The sequence below is a fragment of the Nicotiana tabacum genome, chromosome 12 (assembly GCF_000715075.1).
Source record: "Nicotiana tabacum cultivar K326 chromosome 12, ASM71507v2, whole genome shotgun sequence".
NCBI lineage: Eukaryota > Viridiplantae > Streptophyta > Magnoliopsida > Solanales > Solanaceae > Nicotiana > Nicotiana tabacum.
The window spans coordinates 103,356,103-103,374,642 of record NC_134091.1 but is presented as its reverse complement, the minus strand read 5'-3'; positions in this window follow the sequence as shown (position 1 = coordinate 103,374,642).

The window sequence follows — 18,540 nt, the reverse complement described above, 5'->3', positions numbered from 1 at the left end:
GAAAATGGGACACACAACATGCAAAATAGAATATAAGGGACTGTACTCAACATCACACTGTTACGAAATGCAACCCGATCCAAACAACATACCCGTGGCGGCGTGACACCAGATCCACACATAAAATCTATAAGGAAATACTTACCGAGCTAAAATTCTCATTACTACAAAATACCCGAATATCAGCCACAAGCACGCTAAGTGCATAATACTATCCCTGGGAGGACAAACAGCGCCATACGCTACAACACCCAAGCACAACTAAGGTGCGATATATGATCTGAATCTCAAGAGCCATCTTGTTCACATAACATCATCGCTACGCGGTACCTCAACACATAAGAAATTTATCAAGCCGTTTCAGAACTCACATGGCACAATACAGTATTACATTAAATAGCCGATGACAAAACGACATCCAACATCCGAATACTCCTCCATAAGGAGCGCTATTCTGAAATGAACACATCCGGCCTGACATAGAGCCCATATTCACATTTAAATCCATCCACAGACCTCAATCTGATTCTGATCGCACCGTACTAGGCTAATAACCTTTCAAGGATCCATAATCACCCTTTTTCCCATAATATACGAGATTAACCATCATAATTGGAACAAACTTCCACCGTCCATAACCAAATGAACCGAGCGCCCTCCAGGCATAAATTCCTGAATTGGTGATATCGCCACAATCTTCATACTTGGTTCCAATATTCATTCAGGCAAGTGGCTACATGCCACTCTTATACAATCTTCCCGTGGGACACGCACCCACGACCTTCCGCACCAGACAACGAGTCTGCACATTCATACCACCGACCGTACTAAAGCTGTAAAGCAAATCAAAAATCCGAATTCACTACTCAAAGTCTCTTACACAGAACACCGATCTCAGGTGACGCTAAAGACAATACCAGCTTACTCTGACCATCTGAATCCTTTCCCGCTCATCCGAGCTCGTGACATTCTTGTCAACACCAAACTACAACCTCGATCCTCAGCTTCTGAATCCCATGCTGATCACTGCACTTAGTCATCCCAATGCGCAAGAGTACAAGAATTTCATCTTAACTTCCAAACTACTAATAGGGTAAACACTTCATCATATAGAAACGTTTTACTTAGCTCTTTTCAAGAGAACCATTACAACACGCAACCAAATTCACATGACCACAAAAAATACAAACCTCGAGTTGTGGTTTAAACCACTATAATCCTTCCGGGATCCGTCTACATATAACATGCCATAATGCTCGAATGCCCCCAAATAAAATCAATTACGGCGGCCGTCAAACCTCGCACATACCTCCACAAATCATATGCACAACTAAACACGCTGAAGGAGCTGATCATTGCCATCATCATGACGATTCAACCATTGCTAACCGAACCCGACTTCTCCTAATTTACTCTGGATCTTCCTTAGAAATAACAACAGCTCCTTTATCAATATAACGAACTCAATATGCACTCATACTGAGTGACCCCATCTCACGAGACCACATTGTCCCCAAAACCCACGAACCATCTCACACCCTCCTTGTGCGCACATCCGCATCTTCAACTGGTTCACCCATTCTGATATTTCCTTTATGATTCCGAAGTTATTTTCTCCCATTCTTCCATTGCTACACCGCATACCAAAGATAATATAGAACACTCCAAGCCACTTTTATAATCTGCTGCAATAGCTCAATACTTAACCATACTACGGACTAGAAATCCTTATGCACCACACTTTAACTTTTGAATCCACTAGGACCGTTATTGAGAGTCACCCACTATGACTTGGTCTCGAATATAATCAACTCCCAGGCTCCACTAGCACATGAACCCCCTTTCAAGAAGCATCCCGCTGAATCACTTTCCTTGTAAATCACCTTTACACGAAGCATAAATTCGGAATCTCCACAAAACCTGAACATTAGTCAATAAGGCCTACTATAGCACACATTCCTCAATGCTTAGCTCAAATTACCGCTGATGTTCTCTCTTCCTTAGTCATAATATCTCACCAATATACCGATAACTAGAAATCTCACAATTAGCCGACCATGCAATCCAACCGCAGGCGGTGGAACTCTCCCACTTAGCTTGAAGCTACCATTGCATAACAATAGAACCCACCAAGATTCTTTCTTCATCGTTGAACTGATCTTGCACAACCAACTTGCCAAGTTCCTCAAAATCCTTCCATTTGACCTTTCATAAACTCCCTGAATCACTAACCACATTTACATATTCGACCTCTTGCTGGATAACCAGTATAATTCTTTTGTGACAGCCCTATCAATACCACGCAACCGCTAACCTACTCACAGGAGATAACTCACCTGTGGAAATTCCATGCCGACATCATCCAATGCCACTGCACTAGGTACAATAACTAAGAAATCAATAACCCATCCTGAGCCCGTGCTTATTCAGTAGCTGTACAGGTCCGTTCACTCCTCATGGACATTAACTAAAGGTGTGACAATACATTCCAATCCAAAGTCATGTTGTATCCTTCTTCATATCAAGCAACTCCCTCCTATCACACCCAATCTTTCTCAATATAGCAACCAACACTCCAATTTAAGTCTGTAGACCTAGTCACGGTCCACCATGAATCCCAAATCACTCTAAACTTTCTCAAGGCATGTAGTCATCCTACCACAGAACCCATATGCTACCCTACCCCAAAGGCGAATCGAAGAAAATCATAACACCGGCGAACTTAACACATTCAATCAAGGACGACGACACCACACCTCAGATGAAGATTCCCTCACACTAGAAAATACCAAGCCTCATTACTCCATCAACACATATCTGGACATTCATAGGCCAATTGCTTTTCCTCCACCGAAATAAGATACTGAATCTCGGAACCATGCACTAAGTAAACCTCCTTCCACTTCATTCACTGCCCGGACACATAGGCAAGAATCCTACCATCATATCAATACCGTGCGGCAACAACTCCTGAGCATCGTGGAAACCTGTGCATAGCCTCAAAGCTCTCAGAAGTACAGTTACTGGGCTGAAATGATAGAATATCCTTCCACAAGGCGACGAAAATAGTCCAATCAACTATGCAAGGAGAAACATCCCGCACCACATCTGTAGTACCATTTACAATTCCTCAATTCCCAATTTACAACCAGTGCTTCACGTCGCATAAGAGTGAATGGGAAATAAATGAAGGCATAAATCTCAAAGGAATCAAATCACACGATGAGGAATCAAGAAGGGAAGTGCTCCTAATAGCCATGTAGCCTCTCGAATATAAGTACAGACGTCTCCGTACCGATCCGCAAGACTCTACTAGACTCGCTCATGACTCGTGAGACCTAAGTGAACCTAGTTCTATGATACCATGTTATCAACCTAAAATCCGTTAAAGGTCGTGATGGCGCCGGACACCACTGTCAGGCAAGCCAACACTAAATAGTTAATTAAATTCTCATTTTAATATTATTGAAATCGTAAATTTACTTCAATCTAACTAGTAAAAGATGAATTTACAGAATAATAACCATATTTTTCAATTTTAGTATTGAACCTCCCATAATCATCCCAGAACCCGGTGTCACAAGTGCATGAGCATTTCCTAGGAATTTAAAATAAAATACAATAACTGTCCGGAATACAAATTTGGACAGGAAAGAAAGTATAATACTCTGAAGGAGACTCTGCTGGCTGCGGGTTGTACATAAGATGTAGCTCACCTAAGTCCCCGTAATAACCGCGCCTCTGTGCCTATAAGGCCACTAATCATATATGTACCTGCAAAAAATATGCATCAAGTATAGTATGAGTACGTAAATCAACGCGTACCTAGTAAGTGTCCCGCCTAACCTCGAAGAAGTAGTGACGAGAGGTCGACTCCGACACTTACTATGGCCATCAATAATATAAGGTATAGTGAAGAAGTGAATGAATATGAGACAGAGTACATATATGAAACAAACAAGTATAAAATACGTGGTACAATTTCCCTTTTTACAATTTACTCAAGCTCTCAACTAGCGAGTTCCCTCCGTAACCTGAGTATATATATATATAGATGTAGTGGATCTCATCAAAGTGGTGGTTGTCATAATTCAAATCAGGGAAAACCCCTCAGATACACTGGCTTCTTGCCAAATGTTACGCACGATTCCATGAGGATAATGTATATATAGGAAATGTCGAGGAGTACGGCCCGATCCAACATAAAAGTAAATTGTGCACTGCCGAGGGTCGAACGGCACGAACCATGGATGCATCTATTAACCTGCCGAGGCGAACGACCCGCTCCCATGAGAGTGTGGTACATAAATCCTGCCGAGGCGAACGACCCGATCCCATAAGAGTAGTAGAAGGAAATACCCTGCTAGCGAATCATACGTGCGACGCGGTCAAACATAAATTTAAGGAATCACCCCGCTCACGGATCATACTTGCGACGCGGTCAAATATAAATTTAACATTTAAAATCATATCTCTTTCTTGATTCTTTTCAAAATAAGGAAAATTTAGCTTGTAGCTCTTAAAGAAAATTACCCGCTTGCGAAACATACATGCGACGCGGTTACACATAGATTTCTTAAGTTATTATGGCGTTCCTCAATTCTTTTCAAAAATACGAAGTTCAAATGAAAATTTTTAAGTTCCCAACTTTTCCTCAATTTTAACTCATTTCAAAACGTTTAATAAGCTAACTAAATATTGCTTCCTTTCAAGGCAAGCAATAAACATAAATTCAACAATAATAGCAACAAGGCATGATGTAAGCCTAAAACTACCCGGACATAGGCAAAGTTAGTAGCTACGTTCGGACTCTCGTCACCTCGTGCATACGTAGCCCCCATAAATAGAATCACATAATAATTTAGTTCACCTATGGGGTTAATTCTCTCTTACAAGGTTAGAAAGGAGACTTACCTTGCTCCGAAATTCCATAACCAGCTCCAAAGCCGCTCAAACAATTCAAACAGATGCCCGTCGCTCCAAAACTAGTCAAATATGAGGCAACCGAATCAAAATATGCTCTAATACTCATAATTAATCATTTTATAAAAATTTCTAGGTCCGTTCGAAAAGTTGATAAAATCAGCTTCGAGCCCACGTGCCCGGATTCCGAAAATGTTTGAAGATAAACTTTACCCATAACTTCACGAACTCAAATACATGATTTATTCCAAATTCCATGCTCAAATTCGTGGTCAAAATCCAAAATACCAAATTCTAGGTTTTTCTTCAAAATCCCAAATTTCTAAAAATTTTCATGTCTAAATCCGTATATAATCCTTGTATTTAACTCACAACTAGTAGAAATCACTTACCTCATGCTTGATGATGAAATCCCCTCTTCAAAAGCTCCAAAAATCGCCCAAACCGTGTAAAAAAATGGGTGAAATGAACTCAACTCCCGTTCTTAAAACATTCTGCCCAACACAGTCACTCCTCATTCGCGTTCGCGACCAAGGTCTCGCGTTCGCGAAGGCCAAAACGCCACTGCCCAAAATTTCTTCTTCGCGTTCGCGACCTCCTCGTCGCATTCCCGATGGCCAGCTAATCGGCTCTTCGCATTCGCGTTCCACTCTTCACGTTCACGAAGGCCAACGACCTCAGGCCCATCTCCTCCATTTCCTTCTACACGTTCGCGACTAGCCCCTCGCGTTCGCGTAAGTCCATCACGCATATCTCCGCGTTCGCGAGCCCTCCTTCGTGTTCACGAAGGCCAAATCAACAGCCCCCTCAAATTCCTCTTCGCGAACGCGGGACTCCCTTCGCGTTCGCGAAGAAGGAAACCAGATACCAGCAACAGCAGTTCCAAAACAGCCCGAAATAATCCGAAACCACCCCGAAGCACACCCGAGGCCCCCAAGACCCCGTCCAATCATATCAACCAGTCCCATAGCATAACACAAACTTTATCGAGACCTCAAATCAAATCAAACAATATCAAAATCATGAATCGCACCCCAATTCAAACTTAATGAACTTTGAAACTTCAACTTCTACAATCGATGTCGAAACCTATCAAATCACGTCCGATTGACCTCAAATTTTGCACACAAATAATTTTGGACTTAGGCATATGTCTAGATCGGGTTTTGGATGACCTGGGAGCGTTTCGACGCCTATTGTGGAAGGTTGGCGTTTTGGAAGAATTTCATAAATTTGAGTTGAAGTGCATTTCAATGATATTGACATCTGTTTGGGATTTCGAGTTTGGGAATAGCTCTGTATGATGATTTTCGGTCTTAGGAGCGCGTCCGGAGTGGATTTGGAGGTCCGTAAGTCATTTTGGGGTAAGTTGGGCGAAAGTTGGAAATTTGGATAATTTTAAGAAGTTTGACTGGGAGTGGACTTTTTGATATCGGGGTTGGATTTCGAGTCCGAAAGTTGGAAAAGGTCTGTAATGTCAAATGCGACTTGTGTGCGAAATTTAAGGTCAATAGGACTGGATTTGATAGGTTTCGGCATCGATTGTAGAAGTTTGAAGTTTCAAAGTTTATTAAGATTGAATTGGAGAGTGATTCATGTTTTTAGCATTGTTTGATATGATTTAAAGGCTCTACTAAGTTCGTAATGTGTTTTGGGACGTGTTGGTATATTTGGTTGAGGTCCCGAGGGCCTCTGGTGGATTCTGGATGGTTAACAGAACGAGTTTGGACTTGGAAGAAATGCTGAGGTAACTGGTATCTGGTGTAACCACACCTGCGAGGTTTTGGCCGCAGGTACGGAGTCGCAGAAGCGGCCAAGAGGGTCGCAGAAGCGGTTCTGGCTGGGGAAGGTTGGGACCGTAGATGCGGTCACATTCTGCAGAAGCGGGACTGCACCTGCGCATGAAAGCCGCAGAAGCGGAGGCGCATATGCTCTACATGGGGCGAAAATGCGAGGATTTTTGGGCCGAGCTGGAGCCACACCTGCGATGGAATTTCTGCAGGTGTAGAGCCGCAGAAGTGGCTATTTGACCGCAGGTGCGAAGGCCGGGCTGGGCAAATTGATTTAAGAACGGGACTTGGCTCATTTTCCCCCCATTTTCATTGACTAGGCAATTTTCGGAACTCTTGGAAGGGAGATTTTCGTCTTCTATGTCAAGGTAAGTGATTCCCACATATTGCAAGTTAAATACTTGGATTATATAAGGATTTAAACTTGAAAATTAGTAGAAAATTTGGGATTTTGAAGAAAAACTTAGAAATTTGGTATTTTTGGATTTTGACCACGAAATTGGACATGGAATTTGGAATAAATTATATATTTGAGTTTGAGGTGTTATGGGTAAAGTTTATCTTCGAAAAGCTTTGGAATCCGGGCATGTGGGCCCGAGGGTGATTTTATCGACTTTTCGAGCGGAGTTGGAAATTGTTGTAAATTAAATTATAATGAGTATTAGAGTATACATTTATGGACTAGTTTTGGAGCGATGGGCATCGGTTGAAGTTGTTGGAAAGGCTTTGTAGCCGGTTACGACGTTTCGGAGCGAGGTAAGTCTCCTTTCTAACATTGTAAGAGGGAATTAACCCCATAGGTGAATCAAATCATTATGTGCTTCTATTTGTGGGGTCTACGTACGCACGAGGTGACGAGAGTCCGTGCGTAGCTACTATTATGCTTATATCCGGGTAGTCTAGGACCCATATCATGTTGTACTTGCGATGTTGCACCCTACTTGTTAATTTAATTATTTAAAATATTTAGAAACTCGATAAAGGAATTGTAAAAGGTTAAACTTCATTTACTTGACCGTTAAATGGGAATTTGAAATTTGTGGAATATTTACCCCTTAATAAATCTTGAATTGGTTGTTTAATGTGTTTTTTTTCTTTTATGGAGCGGGCCGAATGCCTCGGTAGCATATAGATGCATCTATGGTTCGTGTCGTTCGACTCTCGGCAGTGCACTGTTTAAATATTATGTTGTATCGGGTTGTACGACTTCGGCATAATTTGAGCATGACATATTTTTTGGAATTGATAATAATTAACATTGCTTTCATTGGCCCGAGATACAAAAAAAATATTAAATGACGAAAATAAATTTGGAAATTACTTATGAACAAAAGAATTGTTTACTTATTTTATGATATTGAGCTTACAGCCGTTCTACGTAGTCCATGCCTAATTATATCATTGATAGTTTATTTATAGCCCGTAGTAAGTGTCGAAGTCGACCCCTCGTCACTACTTCTTCGAGGTTAGGTGGGATACTTACTGGGTACGCGTTAATTTACGTACTCATACTACACTTGCTGCATTTTTTTGTGCAGGAACATATTTGTCTAGTGGCCTTGTGGGCACAGAGGTGCGATTATTGCGGGGACTTAGGTGAGCTGCATTCTATCAACGATGCGCAGCCAGCAGAGTCTCCTTCAGAGTATTTATATTTCTCCTGTCCAAATTTGTATTCTGGACAGATGTTGTACTTTATTTTACATTCCTAGTTGAGGCTCATGCACTTGTGACACCGGGTTTTGGGCTGGTTATGGGTTGTCATATATTGAAATTGTTAAAAATATTATTACTTATTTTGTAAATCCCATCTTTTACTATTTAATTGAAGGAAATATGATTTCAATTTATTAAAACGAGAACCAAATTAAGTATTTATTTTTGGCTTGCCTCACAGCGGTGTCCGGCGCCATCACGACCTTTAATGGATTTTGGGTCGTGACAATATGGTATTAGAGCACTAGGTTCACTTAGGTCTCATGATTCATGAGCGAGTTTAGTAGAGTCTTGCGGATTGGTATGTAGACATATGTACTTATCTTCGAGAGGCTAACTGGCTGATAGGAGCACTTCCCTTCTTGATTCCTCATCGTGCGATTTGATTCCTTTGAGGCTTATGCCTTCATTTCCTTCCTATTCAATCTTATGCGACGAGAAGTGTTGGTTATAAATTTGGAATCAAGGAATTTTAATGGCACTACTGATGTAGAGCAGGATGTTTCTCCCTGCGTATTCGAGTGTGGTGGAATCTTCATCCGAGATGTGGTGTCGTCGTCCTTGATTGAATGTGTTAGGTTCGCCGGTCTTATGGCCTTCTTCAAATCGCCTTTGGGGCAGAGTAGTGTTAATGGTGCCGGGGAAGCGACTGTCAGATGTCGCAGAGTGTTGTGGTTCAGAATCGAATCGGTAATCCTAATATTGGTGGCTCAAGGAGGATGATCTTCGGTGAGGTTAAGAGTTAGAGGTGATCTGTTGGTTCGGGTGCTACAGAGATGAATTTTGTTTTAAGGCAATAACTGGACAGCGAAGGGTGGGGAAGGACATGTGGGAGGTGTCTTGCGGTGGTTAAAATTCTAGAAGGCCAAGTGTAAGGAAACAGAAGTCGAGTAGTTGCTTAAAAGAGAGGATTTGACCAAAGTGAGAGAGTGGTAAAGCAGCATACGGGTTCAGTGGTGGGATAGCCACACGCATCGGGGGAAGTTAGGGTGATTTGGGATTCATGGTGGATATTGACAAGATCTACGTGCTTAATTTGGAATATTGGCTGCTATATTGAGGAAGATTAGGTGCGACGGGAGGGAGTTGCTTAATATAAAGAGGGATGCAACATGACTTTGGATTGGAATGTATTGTAGCACCTTTAGATGATGTCCATGAGGAGTGAACGGACTTGTACAACTGGTGAATGAGCACGGGCTCAGGATGGTTTATTGGTTGCATGGTAATTGTACGGGTGCAACGTTGTTGGAAGATGTCGGCATGGAATTTTTACATGTGGGTTATTTTCGGTGAGTATGTTAACGGTTGTGTGGTGTTGACGAAGCTTCTGCGAAGAATTTTACTGGCTACCCAGTATGAGGTTGAACAGGTGAATATGGCTAGGGATTCAGGCGTTCATGAAATCGTTAACAGAAAGATTTCGAGGAATTTGGCGGCTCGAATGCGCGAGATCATGTCAGTAAGGAAGAAAGAATCTTGGTAGGTTCCAAGGTCATGTAATTGTATCTTCAAGCTAAGTGGGAGAGCCCCACCATCTATGATTGGATTGCATGGTTATCTACTTATGAGGTTTCTAGTTATCAGCATATTGGTGGGTTATTACGACTAAAGAAAGAGAACATCAGTGGTAATTTTGGCAAAGGATTTGAGGAATGTGTGCTATAATTGGCCTTATCGATTCATGTTTAGGCTTTGGAAAGACTCAGAGTTTATGCTTCGTGTAGATGTGATGTACAAGGAAAGTGAGTCAACCGAGTGCTTCTTTGAGAAAGTGTCCATGTGCTAGCAGGGCCTTGGAGTTTGATCATAATTGGGAACAAGCTAGAGTGGGTAACTCTCAACAACGGTCCTAGTGGATTCAAAAGTTAAAGTGTGGTGCCTAAGGATTTCGAGTCCGTAGTATGGTTAAGTATCGAGCTGTTGCAGCGGATTACAAAAGGGGCTTGGTGTGTTCTATGTTATCTTCGGTATGCAGTGTAGCAGTGGAAGAATGGGAGAAAATAACTTCTAAATCATAGGAAAACTATCAGAATGAGTGTACCCGTTGAAGATGTGAATATGCGCACAAGGAAAGTATGTGATGGTTCGTGGGTTTTGAGACAACATGGTCTCGTGAAATAAGGTCACTCCTAATGAGTGCGGATTTTGGGTTTGTTATGTTTTAAATGGAGCTATTATTATTCCTAAGGCAAGTCCAGATTAAATTAGAAGAAGTCGGATTCGGTTAGCAATGGTTGAATTAGCATGATGGTGGCAATGATCAGTTCATTCAACGTGTTAAGTATACATGTGATTGTGGAGGTACGTGCGAGGTTTGGCGGCTACCGTAATTGATCTTATTTAGAGGCATTCGAGTATTATGTCCTGTTATATGTAGATGGAGCCCGGAAGAATTATGGTGGTTTAGACCACCACTCGAGGCTTGTATTTTCAGCGGTTATGGGAATTCAGTCACGTGTTGTAATAGTTCTCCTTAAATGAGTTAAGTGAAAAGTTTCTATATGATGAAGTGCATATGATGTAATTCTTGTACTCTTGCGTATTGGTATGTTAGGTGCAGTGAGCAGCATGGGAATTGGAAGTTGAGGATCAAGGTTACAGTTGATGTCGAGAAGAATGTCACGAGCTTAGATAAGAAGGGAAGAATTCAGATGTTTAGAGAAAGCTGGTATTGTCATTAGCGTCACCTGAGATCGGTGTCCTGTGTAAGAGGCTTTGTGTACTGATTAGCAGCTTCTTGTTTTGCATTATAGCATTAGTGTGACAGGTGGTATGGATGTGAAGACTTGTTACCTAGTACGGAGGGTCGTAGGAGTGTATCCCACGGGAAGATTGTATAAGTGTGGCATATCAGTCACTTGATTGTTAAAGATTGAAACCGAATATGGAGGTCATGGTAATATCCTAAGTGCGAGAGTTTATGCCTGAGAGTCATTCTATTCCTTGGGTTGTGGACCATGTGAGTTCGTTTCGGATTTGGCGGCTGTTCTTATGTGTTGTGAATAGGTCATTGTGGGTCCTTGAGGGGTTATTTAGCCAAGCATGGTATGATCAAAATCGGTTTGAGGTCCGTGGATAGATCTAAATGTGAATGTGGGCTCTATATCAGGTCGGATGTGTTCATTACAGCATAGCGTTGTTTCGGAGGGGTCTTCGGGCCTTGGATATTATTTCTGTTGTCGGCCCTTCCGTGTAGTCTCTATTGTGCCATGTGGGTTATGAGGCGGTTTGATTATTCACACTCGTATTAAGATCCCGTATAGTTTGTGGAATATGAGCAGGATGGGTCTCGAGATGCAGGTCATTTATTGCACCTTAGTTATGCTTGAGTTTTATAGCGTACGACGCTACCCGTCTCCCCAGGATTTGTATTATGCACTTGGCATTCTTAGGGTTGATATTTGGGCATTTCGTGAGTATGAGCGTTAGGGCTCGAGGTGTGTTTTCTTTGGATTATTATGTGTGGATCGGGTGGTACGCCGCTACGGGTACGTTGTTTGGATCGGGTGGCACGCCGCCATGCGTATCATGGTTGGATCGGGCTGCACGCCGCAATGGTATAATGTGTGGATCGGGTTGCACACCGCAACAATGTGATGTTGAGTACAGTTCCCTGTACCTATTCTTGTGTGTTTTGCTTCTCATTTTCTGAGGAAGGTTCATAACATCTTTTCGGCTGTTGTTATCAGGGGATGTTATTATGGTCATGTGAATTATGCGGTGCATGGTGTGGATTCCGCGAAGGTATGCAAACATGTATTGGTGCATCATGTAGTGATTAATACGACATTCGTATGTTAGAAACAGGCATGGCAGAGAATTTCAGATGTTAGAATTTGGCTCTAAGGCTAATTTGACTAAAAAAAGGGTGAATCTTCAGATTTGCTCGAGATAATGTGCTCAACTGAATTGTGGTAGCACGGGTAGGTGCATGAGGTGCTAAACAATGATTTCAGACAACTCCAGAGCAGTTCTTAGCATGTTCGCGGACGAACGTATGTTTAAGTGGGAGAGAATACCCGACTGGTCATTTTGAGCTCAAGCGCGTCGTTCAGCGATTTGAGGCCTTGAGTAGTTTCACTTCAGGTATTATGAATAGTGCGCATGGTCGGAATTGAATTTCGGGAAGTTCGGAGTTACTTTGGAAAGAAAATGCCAATTTCGGAAACCTTAAGTTGGAGAAATTGACAAAAGTGTGATTTTTGAGTAGACGACCTCGGAATCAGGATTTGAAGGTTCCCACAGGTTTGTACGATGATTTTGGACTTAGGCGTATGTCCGGATCGGGTTTTGGATGACCCGGGAGCATTTCAGCGCCTATTGTGGAAGGTTGGCATTTTGGAAGAATTTCATAAATTTGAGTTGAAGTGCATTTCAATGATATTGACATCCGTTTCGGATTTCGAGTCTGGGAATAGATCCGTATAATGATTGTCGGTCTTAGGAGCACGTCCAGAAGTGGATTTGGAGGTCCGTATGTCATTTTGGGGTCATTTGGGTGAAAGTTGGATATTTGGATAGTTTTAAGAAGTTTGACAGGGAGTGGACTTTTTGATATTGGGGTCGAATTCCGATTCTGGAAGTTGGAAAAGGTCCGTAATGTCGAATGTGACTTGTGTGAGAAATTTGAGATCAATCGGACGTGATTTGATAGGTTTCAGCATCGATCGTAGAAGTTTGAAGTTTCAAAGTTCATTAAGTTTGAATTGGAGCGTGATTCGTATTTTTAGCGTTGTTTGATGTTTTTTAAAAGGTCGACTAAGTTCGTAATGTGTTTTGGGACGTGTTGGTATATTTGGTTGAGGTCCTAAGGGCCTCGGGTGGATTCCGTATGGTTAACAGATCGAGTTTGGACTTGGAAGAAATGCTAAGGAAGCTGGTATCTAGTGTAACTGCACCTGCGAGGTTTTGGCAGCAGGTGCGGAGCCGCAGAAGTGACCAAGAGGATTGCAGAAGCGGTTTTGGCTGGGGAAGGCTGGGACCGCAGATGCGGTCAAATTCCGCAGAAACGAGACCGCACCTGCGCATGAAGGACCGCAGAAGCGGACGCGTAGATACGCTACATGGGGCACATATGCGGGGATTTTTGGGCCGAGCTGGAGCTGCACCTGCGATGGAATTCCGCAGGTGCGGAGCCGCAGAAGCGGCTATTTGACCGCAGGTGTGAAGGCCGGGCTAGGCAGATTGATTTAAGAACGGGACTTGGCTCATTTTCCCCCCATTTTTCATTAGCGGTGCGATTTTTGGAGCTCTTGGAAGGGAGATTTTCGTCATCTATGTCAAGGTAAGTAATTTCCACCTATTGCAAGTTAAATACTTGAATTATATAAGGATTTAGACTTGAAAATTAGTAGAAAATTTGGGATTTTGAAGAAAACCTAGAAATTTGGTATTTTTGGATTTTGGATACGAAATTGGACATGGAATTTGGAGTAGATTATATATTTGAGTTCGTGGTGTTATGGGTAAAGTTTATCTTCGAACATTTTCGTAATCCGGGCACATGGGCCCGAGGGTGATTTTATCGACTTTTTGAGCGGAGTTTGGGAATTATTGTAAATTGAATTATAATGAATATTAGAGTATACATTTATGGATTTGCACATTTATTGACTAGTTTTGGAGCGATGGTCATCGGTTGAAGTTGTTGAAAAGGTTTTGGAGCCGGTTACGGCGTTTCAGAGCGAGGTAGGTCTCCTTTCTAACCTTGTAAGAGGGAATTAACCCCATAGGTGAATCAAATCATTATGTGCTTCTATTTGTGGGGGCTACGTACGCATGAGGTGACGAGAGTCCGTGCGTAGCTACTATTATGCTTATGTCTGGGTAGTCTAGGACCCATATCATGTTGTACTTGTGATGTTGCTTGTTTAAAACATTTAGAAACTCGATAAAGGAATTGTAAAAAGTTTAAACTTCATTTACTTGACCGTTAAATGGGAATTTGAAATTCTTGGAATATTTGCCCCTTAATAAATCTTGAATTGGTTGTTTAAAGTGTTTTTTTTCTTTTGTTGTCACGACCCAAAATCCCACCACAGGCGTCGTGATGGCACCTAGTCTCTAAGACTAGGTAAGCCGATTTCAATTACATTTTGAAGCCATTTTTTTTAAAGTAATCAAAACTAACAATGGAAATAATTACGATATACAACCTCCCAAGACTGGTAGTACTGAGTCACGAACTCTAACTTGATAAATAGAATGATCACGAGGACCGAATATACAATACCGTTTGATTACAAGTTAACAGTACAATGAAATTAAAAGACTCCAAGGGACTGGGACGACCAAGCAGCTCTACCTTGAATCCTTACGATCCCGCTTTAACTCCGCTCAAGTCCGTTATCTTCAATACCTGGCTCTGCACAAAAAGGTGCAGACGTGTAGTATGAGTATGCCGCGGTCGGTACTCAATAAGTATCAAGACTAACGTCAATGGAGTAGAGACGAGGTACAGTCAAGACACTCACTAGTCTAATAATCTGTGCAATATAATATACAAAATAATAGGAAACAAATAATAATAAGGGCAGGATAAAGCAACCAGTTATATGCACAACAGACAACAAGAATACCATTAATATCACTCAATAATTAATAAACACAATTACACCCAATTAAATCAAGTCCTTCAAATAAATGTCTTTCACATATAATTCTTCGAGATAACTCTCTTTTAAATATAATTTTCTGAAATAATTATTTTTCAAATATAATTCTTTCAATAAATCTTTTCAAATATAATTTCCTCAAATAAATATCTTTCAAATACAATTTTTTCATATAATACTTTCTAAGTAAAAATCCTTCCAAATAAATATTTTGAATATAATTCTTTCAATTAAAAAGTCACCATGTGACACCTCATTTCATAATCATAAAAATTCGGGTCTCAGCCCATTTTCATATTTTTCGTAAACACGGGTCTCAGCCCATTTTTATATTACCACGGCACCTAGTGCCCATAATTAAATCATCATATTTCTCCGGCACCTCATGCCCTCATTTCATCTCACAACTGCACGGACAATTCACGTGCCAAATATCATTACCATTTCATCATAACACTTCGTGCCCACATTTCATATCACAACTGCACTGACAATTCACGTGTCAAATATCATCATTATTTACTCACGGCATCTCGTGCCTACATTTCAATTTATAATCTGCCTGGCAATAGCCACAGGTTCTCAATTTCAACATAAAACAGATTGTTATCAATTTACTATCAACAAGACCAATTGCACAAGGCATAAAAATAAACACAAAAAAAATCACAACATTACATAAAAATCATCAACACCACAACCCCACATCATCACATATCGTCCCTGACAATAGCCACCCTTATCGCTCCTATTGCCATCCTTATCACTCCTATAGCCACCCTTATCGCTCTGCCCAGACAGTATCAATAGCCACCCTTATCGCTCCTATTGCCACCCTTATCGCTCCTATAGCCACCCTTATCGCTCCGATCAGACAATATTCCAACAAACACAATAACAGTGAAATGCCACTCTTATAACCATATAATATCAACGTTGAAATGCCACCCTTATCTCCCCAAAATAACAACTCACACAACACAACAATTTACACGGGAAATTATCATAGCAACATAACAAAAATTAATTCATACCATAATTTGCCCAATGGTCACAACCAAATTCCAAAGCTACAACCAAGTCAATTAATTTTACAACAAATAGCCAAAAGCTCCACACAATGTGTACAACACCCAAAAATAATCAATAGAGATAGAAATTACTCAACATAAAGTAAAGTCTTCATAAAAATCAAATTTTCAATAATTATATAAACACCTCTTCTTAAGCTCATTTAATTAATTGTTTGTAAAGGGAAAAATTCAAAATGAAATTAAATTCCAATAATTATCAAACCAGCAAATTCACTAAATTTCATAAATAATAAAATAACAATCACATCAAATTGTCATATAACAACATAGTCGACAACAAGGATTTAGGCACGACAAGTAGATGATTAAATATGTGCCAACAATTATCCAATTTACTACACAATATGCTCAAGACTTTAACTCAATAAAATTTGCACATATAAACCAAGTACGTACTCATCACCTCGCGTACATGATTTTCAATTACACAAATTGCATATAAGACTCAATGCCTAAGAGAAAATTCCCCCACTCGAGGTTAAGCAAGACACTTACCTCGACTTGCTCCAATTTAAATCAAGTAGTATGCCTTTTCTCGATTTTCCAACTCCGAACGACTCGAATCTAGTCATAATTAATTCATACAGTCAACAAAAATTATAAAATCAATTCCATAAGAAAATACTACATTTTTCAAAAATAATCCGAAATTAATTCAAACATTCGCCCGTGGGTCCCACGTCTCGGAATCTGGCGAAAGTTACGAAATATGAACACCCATTCACTCACGAGTTCAACCATACTAAAATCATCAAATTCCGATACCATTTCATCCCTCAAATCGTGATTTTTCATTTTGAAAGTTTTCTTCAAAACCAGCATTTTCCTCAACTCAAAACACAAATTAAATGATAAAAATGAAGATAAAACTCGTGGAATATATTAAATACTAAGTGAAGAACACTTACCCAATTGAATTGCTTGAAAAACCCACCAAGAATCGCTCAAAACCGAGCTCTATAAGTCAAAATGTGATAAAAATGGCCTAACCCACAATTTGGAAATCTTATATTCTGCCCAGGTGATTGTGCTTCGCGAACGCGGAGAAAGGATCGCGTTCGCGAAAAAGAAAAATAAACTGCCCAGTTGTGCTTTGCGAACGCGATGGGTTGTTCGCGAACACGGAGAGGAAAAATCTAATGGCCCACGACTGACTTACGCGAACGCGAGCAAAGGGCCGCGAACGCGAAGAATAAGAACAGGAAACCTTCGCGAACGCGAGATGCTCTTCGCGAACGCGAAGAAGAAACGTGAGGCTGCCATGAAGAGCTTCGCCAACGCGAGTGTCTAATCGCGAACGCGGTGGAGGAAAAGACAAACCTTCACGAACGCGATGGGCTGAACGCGAACGCGAAGAAGAAGTATAAGGTGGTCAGCAGTAACACTTCGCGAACGCGAGGTGATCTTCGCGAACGCGAAGAAGTACACCAGAAAACAGAAACAACAGTTCAAAAATAGAAGGAAATGGTCCGTAGCCCATCCGAAACACACCCGAGGCCCCCGGGACCCCGTCTAAACATACCAACAAGTTCCACAACCTAACACGGACTCCCTCAAGGTCTCAAATCACATCAAATAACGCCGAAAATACAAATCGCACCACGAATCGAACTTATGAACTTCCAAAACTTCCAACTTCTAAAACCCGTGCCGAAACCTATCAAAGCAACCCGGAATGACGTCAAATTTTGCAGCCACATCTCAAATGACATAACGGAGTTGTTCCAGCTCTCAAAATCACATTTTGATCCCGATATCAAAAAGTCAACCCCCCGGTCAAACTTTCCAAAATTTTGAGTTTCGCCATTTCAAGCTTAATTCCACTACGGACCTCCAAATAATTTTCCGGACACGCTTCTACGTCCAAAATCATCATACAGAGCTAACGAAATTGACAGAACGCCATTCCGGAGTCGTCTTCATACAGTTTCGACTACGGTCAAAATCCTAAGACTTAAGCTTCTTTTTTAGGGACTAAGTGTCCCAAATCACTCCGAATCATCACTAAATCAAACTCGACCACACACGCGGGTCATAATACATATTACGAGGCTGCTCGAGACCTTAAGTCACTGAACGGGGTGTAAATTCTTAAAACGAAAAGTTGGGTCATTACATTTCTGGAGCGGGCCGAATGCCTCGGTAGCAGGTAGAGACATCTATGGTTCGCGTTGTTCGACCCTCGGCAGTGCACAGTTTAAATATTATGTTGGATCGGGCCGTACGACCTCGACATGATTTGCGCATGACATATTTTTTGGAATTGATAATAATTGACATTGCTTTCATTGGCCCGAGATACAAAACAAATGTTAAATGATGAAAATAAATTTGGAAATTACTTATGAATAAAAGAATTGTTTACTTATTTTATGATATTGAGCTTACAGTCGTTCTACG